Consider the following 10,000-nt stretch of genomic DNA (forward strand, 5'->3'; position numbering starts at 1 on the left):
GCTGACAGGCCCGCGGTGGAGGCGGGTGAAAAAATAATTCGTGGAACGTGTTGGGCGAGGGTCGTGACGATGACCGAAAGGGAAAAATTAAATGGGGAGACCAAAACGTGTGAGACGAGACACGAGGTGACGACAACAGAAATAATAGTTGAGACAAGGGAGGTAAAGGGTGAAGAGTTGGCAGAGACACGGGAGATGGGAACGATAGAGGGAAGACTACACGATGAAGACGGGGTAAGTGACGCGCACGCACACACGGAGGTAGTGGAGGACAATGGGGTTGAGCTCGCGGAGCGTGTAGGGACCCGGTGCGAGCAGCGGGATGGCCTCCTCCAGGAACGAGGGAGGGAGTATGCCCCCTTGAGGCGAGTCACGACCAGGTGAGTTCGGTCGTGTTTGCGAGGTTGAGGGGACGAGTGCTGTGGACGGGTGCACGGAGAGCTTGGGGTGTGGAGGCCCCGGAGACCCTTGTGGGGACACAAATCCCCAGTGTGGTTGTCCCTGTGTGTGTGGTGCAAGGTGTGAGTGCGGCACCGTGTGTGGAAGCGACCCCGTGTGTGAGTGGTGTGGTGGCGATGGTGCCAGAGTACGTGCTTCCCAGCACACCGTGTGTGGATGAGGCACGGAGTGCGAGTGAGGCACCGCGGGTTAGTGCCCCCGCGTGTGTGGATGAAACGGCCAGTATGAGTGAGGAACCGCGGGTGAGTGCCCCCGCGTGTATGAGTGAGGGACGTTGTGTGGAAGAGACCGCGTGTGTGAGTGTCGCCGTGTGTATGAGTGAGGTACCGCGGGTGAGTGCCCCCGCGTGTATGAGTGAGGCACGGTGTGTGGATGAGGCACAGCGGTTGAGTGCCCTCGCGTGCGTGGGTGAGGCACCGCGGGTGAGTGCCCCCGCGCGAGTGAATGGAGCACCACGTGTGAGTAGTATGGTTTGTGTGAGTAGTGAGGCACGCGTGAGTGAACGGCCGTGTGCAAGGTCGCTGTGTGCCAGGGAGACCGTGTGTGTGTGAGAGAGCGGTATGAGAGGGAGATGTCGGTCGGCATGCGGGAGCACGCAGCCGCGTCTCCCGGTGTGAGTTTAATGGTGTGGACTGTGTGCGTCGTAACACGCAGGTGTGCGTGGGTCGAATGGCGACGACGAAGGCGACAGAAGAAAGAAAGCCGAGTAGCGGCTGTAGTTGTTTCGAGGACCGTGCCGGGTTCACCCAGCAGTGAGCACGCGGTTCGTGCTGTGCAACGCACGAGACCACCACGTGCTCGCTTGCGGGAGTGAAGTCCCGGTCCGGAAACGCACGCGGTGGATTTGCCGATCCCGCGGACGGGCAAAGTTTAGGCAGGTAAATGGGACTGGCCCGGTCGGGTTGTCCACGCGATCGTGTGTGTTAAGCTCCAGAGGGCCAAACACATGTGTACGCGTGGGAACCCTCGAGACGTGTGGCTTGTGTTTTTTTTATATGCGCACGGTGACGTCATGGCTGCACGTGGGGTTGGAATCCGGCAGGAGGGGTATCTCTGCCGGATGGTCCCGTCCAAGGAGGGACGAGGAACACGTGCAGCTGCATGACGTCACGGGCAGTTGCAAGGTGCAAAGAGCGCGAGTTGCCGCGCAGGTGCTGCGCATGGAAAAAAAAAAAAAGAAAAAGCAAGCCTCACTTTCGGGTGTACAGGATTCCTGGGAAAGGGGTGGAAGACCCCCTTATCCGGGGCACAGGATGGAAACTAGTTAGGGGGAAGGGTTAGCTTAGTGATAGACCGACTTCATGGGGCAGGGGTAAGTCCTCATGGAGTCCGTGGAATGGATTAGTTAGAGGGATTGTAGCCAGATTTAGGTTGGGAAATAAAATGAATTTTTGAGTTAGGAGACAGAGACAGACTGGTGAGTGTGTAGAGGGGACGTAGTTTAGCTACGTAGGTTAAAAGGAACGTGCTGTAGTGTAAGGGACGACGTGGGAGCACGAGTTAGTTAGGGGAGGTAGTTAGAAGGATGGCAGAGTTCAGCGGTGTGTGTATTGAAGAGTTGTGAGGCGAGTACATGATGAGTGAGTGAGGCCAGCGGGTCTGTGTGAATGGAGCGAATGGGGAATGCATGGTGCGATGAGTGATTGGGGGGAGGAGTGACTCCCGCCCAAGGGACCCCGGGTCAGAGTAAAAGTGAGTTAGCTGGGTTAGTCAAATTGAAAAATGGAGGTCGTTTTGCTGTTGGTGGGAAAGTAGGCTCGAGACCCATTTGGAGGGGTGCAGGAGCCCTGTTGACGGGCTTGGGAGCGTGGCTGCGAAGGTGAGTATCGCTGGTGGGTACCCCGGGCACCAGGCTAGTCGGCCGTGGTAGGCCATGGGCCCATGGGGGAGCCGGGATAGAGTAGTGGGCACGGGTGCGCCTGCTTGGTGCGGGGGCCCGGGCGCCGTGCCGCGTGGGCAGTGTTGTGGGCACGGGTGACCCTCGGAAAGGGGCCCGGGAGGCCGGCCTGCCACGTGTGCGTTTCAGGGGAGGTGCCATGGGGGGCACTCCCGGTGTTAGGGAGCTGGTAGGCTCGGAGGCAGTGTAGTGCCCGGGGTGCCATAGCGGGAGATTCGGCAGAGGGTCGTGCCTGCCAAAGGGAGCCACGTGTCCCAGCCAGGAGACCGTGTGAGGGCACGGAGCGAAAAGGGTGGGGGGCGAGGCCCGAAATTGTAAGGACACCAACACAGGCGACGGGAATCTGGGTTGTTAGAACCAATAGTTTAAGCGAGAGGCGCTTGTTGAAAGCCCGGGGTAGTTTAACTGTTAAATGGATAGGGTAGATTAGGAGATGTACCCCTCCGCACCATCCATCCCCTCGCTGTCGTTGTGGGGCCGCTGGACCCACTTTGGGTTAAGATCGCCGAACTCTGGGGAGGCCATTCTGAGGCTTCGTTGGGCCTCGACACAGGACGTTAGCTCTCCCTTATTCCCCTCCGGGAAGGGAACGTAGGGGTTGGGAGTAGGCTAGGTGACAGGATAGGTTAGCCGAACAAGGACGATAAAGGGGGTTAGGGGACGATTTATAGAGGGGAAGTAAACATAAAAGTAAAAAAAATAAAATAAAAATAAGTTGGGGCTAAATTGGGGTTTGACAAATTAAGGGAGTGGGTATGTACAGTGACAGGCAAAGGCGATAGGTTGGGAGGGAGACAGGTAGGTAGGTCCGAGCCCGCCCTCCAAGTGGCCAGCACCACCGCACTCCCTCCACCAACCTCCATTGAACGGCAAAGGATGGCCAACTTCATCGGCTGGCCGTGTTTTGCTTCAAGGCGGAGGCCGGCAAACTTCATCGGCAGTTGTTGTTGTGCTGCAAGGCCTGTAAGTTCATCTGCTGGCTGTTTTTCTTCGAGGCCTGTGCCGGCCTGGTTCTGCGGGCTGTGTTTGCCTGCAGCGGCCTTCTTCTGCGGGCTGTGTTTGCCTGCTCACCTTTGCCATGCCATGCCACTGCCCACGTTCACCAGCCCCGTTAAATTTTTGCTTTGCCCCCCCCTGTTCATTTCCATGTGCGCCAGGATCAAGGCAACAGTTTGCAAGCTGCGAGAACTGCCCCGTTGGCAGCTACAACACGGGCCTGCAGTGGCGGCCCGTGCACCGTGTTTGCGTCCATCCATTCATGCATCCATTCGTTGTGTTCATTGCGTGTGCCACTTGAGCTGGCACGGAGACTGCGTTTGTGCAGCCCATGCACCGTTGTGGTTCACTGCATTCAGTTCAAACCGTTCATGCATCCATTCGTTGTGCTCATTGCGTGTGCCGCTTGAGCTGGCACGGAGACTACGTTTGTGCAGCCCATGCACCGTTGTGGTTCACTGCGTTCAGTTCAAAAGGGAAGGCCTTGGACTGCGTGTGAGCAGCCAGCCACGTTCCCTGTCACCTGCATTGTTTTGAGCCAGAGACTGCATGTGGGCAGCCTGGCTCCCTGCTAACTGCTTTCTTTTGCAGAGTTCAATGATCCTGGGCCATGGTTTAGTGTAAGATTTGTAAGTTAAGGTAAGATGTACTGTACATATGAGTGCGCCCCCGGCATGTTTGTCTTAGCGCCGGCAATTTTATTTAAGTCGTCCGTGTGAGTGAGTTTGTTTAGATAGTTACGCAGCCCTCAGGTTATTTATTTTGGGGACACGAATACCATGAATGTCGCACTCAGGGATCCGTAGGTAAAAATGTACTTAGGGAAAACTACACATGATGGCACACGAAAATTGGACGACTCGGGACGAGAGTGTAAAAAGGGAAGGGGGTAGTGTTGTGGTTACCAGATTCGCAAACCACCATTCAGGTCCCTTAGGTGAGGTATCTCGGTAAGTGCATGTGTAGTTAGGCCCAAACCCGTTGTCTAGTGGGAATACATGTCATTTATACGTGCTGCGACTCTTCAGGATAGCCGTTTTTCTTTTACTATCTTTATTTTGGACCAATCGCCACCATCACAACCACAACAACAACCACCAACCACAACGCCGCTTCACCACAACCGCCATGACCTTTACCGTCACAACTCGCCACCATCGCATCACCGTCATCTCGCGCCACTCATGGGCACCGATGCTGGACTCGTGTGGGGCGCACGTTGAACAGCGTGTACAAAATCACGGATTTTGTGCTTCAAAAACGGATCCAAAACGACACACGCCCACTTTTTGCCGTCCAATCGGTGAGCGAGGGGCGAATTGGCCCCGCCCCCAGGGCGATCGATATATGCAAATTTGTGGATCAAAAAGCCTTCACGCCCACTTTTTGTCGGGCCAATGGGGAGCGAGGTGAAAGGTCAAAGGGAGGGGGTCAAAGGCGAAGTTACGGGGGGGATAAAAGGACGGTGTTCGTCAGTCAAAGGAGTAGTAAAAGTCGGAACGAGGAAGGAAGGAGTCGGAACGAGTGGTAAAGGTCGGAACGAGGCGAAGGAGTCGGAACAGAGAGTCAAGACTTCGCGGGCGGTGGAGCTGCTCGTCGTGTGCGTTGAAGTCGGAATGGAGGGGACGAGCTGTGGAGAGGCGGCGAGGGCGGACGAGGGGGTGCTCGCGTCGTGAAGGAGCTGCGCGCCCGAGGGAGGCCGGCAGCGCGACCTGGCCGAGGTGGAGACGCTCGTCGCACATAATAAAGATCCTCTATACCCCGAGCATCAGCAACCCCCTCCTGTTTCCCCCCCGCGCTGAGATAGTGCGACCAAGGGGGCCCCGTTCCCACCCCCTGCCAGGCACTGTCCACGAGGCCCGCGGGTTGCGGGGCCATCGCCGCTCCGCGTCTCATCACCAGACGGGTAGGCCCGACCAGGTCTCGGCCCCAGGCCTACCTCATTCTTGAGGGTATTTCTTTTCCTTGGTTTTGGGTATGTGTTGTCGGCGCCGTCTGTGAAGTAGAATTGTATAAGTGTTGCCGTGTGCTCGGTAGTCGGAATTAGCTCTGCACTGTGTTTTCACTTTTATGTTTGCTTTTTGTGTAAATGGAATTGTGTTTTCTTTTTGTGTGCATTTGGTGGAATTGTATTTGTGTGCTTCCCGTGTGCCGAGAATAAATGTGCTTTATTGTTGAACTGTTCTCCCGCTTCGCTTCGTCTTTTTCCCCATTGAACCCCCATCTTGCTTCACGTGAAGGGTTGGTAGTGGGCTGAGTACGCCCGATAATTAATCGAACCGTCGAGGTCGACGATAACACCGCTCGGTTATTCTGATAGTACGGAACGGGTCGCTTAAGTGGCCCGTGTCCGAAGTCGACCTGCGGCGAGGTGCGATCGCCCGGTCTACCCTCCGCGTGGGTACTTAGGTAGTTCGAATTTGGCGAGCAACCCTATCCCACGCGGGGGCTGATTGGCTCGATCGCGGTGAGACCGAAAGGTCCACCCGTGACTGGTTCCCGGCGTTAGTCCGAGAGGGTCACGACTGGATTGTCCGTCCGGTGGGCGACGTGCCGCGATTCGAGTTACGTGGCCGTCCGCACGCCGGCGGGCGCGAAATCCGCAACAATATATACACATATATATACACATATATATATATATATATATATACACATATACATATATATATATATATATATATACACATATACATATATATATATATACACATATACATATATATATATATACACATATACATATATATATATATACATATATACACATATACATATATATACATATATACATATATATATATATATATATATATATATACATATATATATATATATATATATATATATATACATATATATATATATATATATACATATATATATACATATATATATATATATATATATATACATATATATATATATATATATATATATATATATATATATATATATGTATATATATATATATATATATATATACATATATATATATATATATATATATATATATATACATATATATATACATATATATATATATATATATATATACATATATATATATATATATATATATATACATATATAATATATACATATATATATATATATACATATATAATATATACATATATATATATATATATATATATATATATATATATATATATATATATATATATATATATATATATATATATATACATATATATATATATATATATATATATACACATATACATATATATATATATATATACACATATACATATATATATATACACATATACATATATATATATACACATATACATATATATATATATATATATATATATATATATATATATATATATATATATATATATATATATATATATATATATACATATATAATATATACATATATATATATATATATATATATATATATATATACATATATAATATATACATATATATATATATATATATAATTAAACAGATTCCAGGGTAGATTCTCCAACGTTTAATTGAACAAACAATGACTCAACAGTTTCGATCAACAACATGTGCAATGCACCATGCGTCCGTTAACCTTTCTCAAGAATGATGAGCATCACCACAACATCCCCCTAAATACCCAAAGGTGCGGGTGGGCCAAGCTGGACAGCCAATCAACGCATGTATCATGTCGCTCGTGCATTCTGACCACAAATAAATTTAAAAACCAATCGCACATTTCCGGATCAAAGAAACACACTCATGTCAACCAATTAGATTGAACCATACAACATTTCAGATAACATCAAAACAATAATTGGTCACTGTCATTGCAAGTAAACACGATCAGGAGTTATCAAGCATGCCGCTAAATGCATGTACTAAGTAAATTCACAACAATGTGCGGAAAAGTGGGGGGGGGGGGAGGGGGAGGTTGGCAAGTTCGGGGGCTGGTGGGGGGGTAGTCCTGATGCAAAGCCAGATGATGTACTAAGTAGAATCCCCATGTAATGTCCGGAATTCCCTGGCACGTTTATGCAAGAGAGGTCCAAACGCTAAAGGTAAATCCACCACCTCCTGCGTGATCAATGTGACCATTTCCTCCATATGCCAAGCCTCCAGAATCCTCCTTCTGGTCCTGTTTGGGGTCAAGCCAAAAATGCTAACGCTATTCAATAAAGGTGTGTATCCTGCCTTGAGCCCATGTTTCACAATGGCAGACCTTTTTGGATAATTGCACTCAAAACCCTGGCGGTGTTCAGCAATACGTTGGACTAAGGTCCTCCCATTTTCTCCCACACACTCGGCTCCCCAACCACAGGGTATCGCATACACCACCCCCGCCCTGTCCTTCCTCAATAACTTAACCTTTACCCTCATAAGGGCTTTCTTGAGAGTGAAGACCGATTTTAAACTTACCCTTACTCCTGCCATTTTCAATGCTCTGCCGATCCTCTGTGATACACCCGGTATCAAGGGAAGAACACAAAAACCCCTGGGTTGTTCTTTCGGTCCAAGTCTGTTATGTGGGCCATGTAGGATCCTTCTCCTTTTTGGTAGCAAGCTGTCCGGGTAACCGTTCGCCCCCAAAACCTTTTGAAGATGGTCCATCTCTCTCTTCTTGTCTTTGATGGAGGATGGCATCTCATGTGCTCTTTTTGAGAGGGTGTGCACCACCGATCTTTTGTGTTCCAATGGATGACAGGAATCAAAGTGGAGGTAGTGGTTGGTGTGCGTGGGCTTTCTATACACAGTGACCTTCAAAGGTTCCTTTGGGATCCCTTATTTTGAGTGTGTCTCGGAAGGGAAGGGCTCCATTCTTCTCTTCTTCATGGGTGAAATTGATCAATGGAATAGTTTTACTGATGGCCTCATGTATGGAGTCCACGGTGTCAGTGGGACAGATGACTAAAGTGCCATCCACATAACGGAACCACACACTTGGCTGCACTGGTAGGGACGGAATGGTACATTCTTCCAAATTCTCCATCACCATTTTGGCGTTGACAGCCGATACCGGCAAGCCCATGGCGGTGCCAAAAACCTGTTTGTAATACACTTCACCAAAGACAAAGGACGTGGAAGAGAGGCAAGCCAAAAGCATGACACACCTGTCCATCGGGCTTAAGGCACCCCATCATCCTCCACCAACCGCTGGATCACCACCTCGATCACCAGGGCTGTGGGCACGTTGGTGAAGAGTGAGACGACGTAGAAAGATAGCATGGTCTCGTGTGGTTTGATGGTGATATGTTTCACTTTTTCAGCAAAGGCAGTGCTATTATGTGAGGATCGCTCCATTTTTCCGACCAAATGCTTCAGGATGTTGGCCAAGAATTTAGATAAGGCATATGATGTTCCATTAATGCAGAAGACAATGAGCCGGAGTGGGACTCTTTCCTTGTGCACTTTCGGTAGCCCATAGGCTCTGGGAGCCAATTGTTGCTGTGCAGCTGTTTGTATTCCACCGCCGACAGTCTTCCAGTTGCTTTATTACGAGCAAGCAATGGGTTTAACCTTCGTTCCTCCTCTTTTAGTTGGATCAGAGATTAGGCATTCGTATGTATTTGCACCCTCAAACATAGCCTGCATTTTCTTCGTGTATACAAGTCGATCCAACAGCACTGTTGCAGATCCTTTGTCTGCCTTAAGAATGCCACATCATCCATCTTACGTAATTCTTGGAAAGCCCATAGTTATGCCTGGTCCAAATTGAAATTGCTGCGAGGCATGCATGGAGGTCGAAGTTAAACAGCCGCCACATGTGCTCTGACCTCGTTCTTCATCATGTCCTCCAGTTCCGCGATCGCAGACTTGACATGGGACACAATGGTGTGGTTTTGAATGCCTCGGGGAGTGATGGAAAAATTAAGACCCTTCTGCAGTAAGCTTGTTTGGGCATCTGAGAGCAGTATATTTGCAGGTTTATTACCCATCGATTCCAGAGCATGTTGATATCCTGGACTGGGGCCGCGTCATGCTCATTCAGTGTGTGTGTGTGTGTGTGTGTGTGTGTGTGTGTGTGTGTGTGTGTGTGTGTGTGTGTGTGTGTGTGTGTGTGTGTGTGTGTGTGTGTGTGTGTGTGTGTGTGTGTGTGTGTGAAGAATGGAGCCCTTCCCTTCCTAGACACACTCAAAATAAGGGATCCCAAAGGAACCTTGAAGGTCACTGTGTATAGAAAGCCCACGCACACCGACCACTACCTCCACTTTGATTCCTGTCATCCATTGGAACACAAAAGATCGCTGGTACACACCCCCTCAAAAAGAGCACATGAGATGCCATCCTCCATCGAAGACAAGATGAGAGAGGTGGTCCATCTTCAAAAAGTATTGGGGGCTAACGGTTACCCGGAGAGGTTGCTACCAAAAAGGAGAATGATCCTACATGGCCCACACAACAGACTTGGACCGAAAGAACAACCCAGGGGTTTTTGTGATCTTCCTTTTCTACCGGGTGTATCGCAGAGGATCGGCAAAGCATAATAAATTATTCCTGTGTACATATATATATATATATATATATATATATATATATATATATATATATATATATATATATATATATATATATATATATATATATATATATATATATACACAGTAGACTAGGCAAAAGTCGTTACCATCGGGACCGAGAAAAAAGTGACGACTTAGAAAT

The 10,000-nt window shown here is 48.8% G+C and overlaps 1 protein-coding gene and 1 pseudogene across 11 annotated transcripts in view; both read right to left on the minus strand.

Moving 5' to 3' along the window:
• Positions 1 to 10,000, minus strand: part of LOC147032105 (homeobox protein Meis1-like) — a 474,189-nt gene that overhangs the window by 235,826 nt on the left and 228,363 nt on the right. The window lies entirely within an intron of this gene.
• LOC147032107 (uncharacterized) overlaps positions 6,852 to 10,000 on the minus strand; it is a 10,298-nt pseudogene continuing 7,149 nt past the window's right edge.

This window comes from Eptatretus burgeri, chromosome 2, assembly GCF_056783735.1.
Source record: "Eptatretus burgeri isolate ZD-2024b chromosome 2, Ebu_testis_v1, whole genome shotgun sequence".
NCBI lineage: Eukaryota > Metazoa > Chordata > Myxini > Myxiniformes > Myxinidae > Eptatretus > Eptatretus burgeri.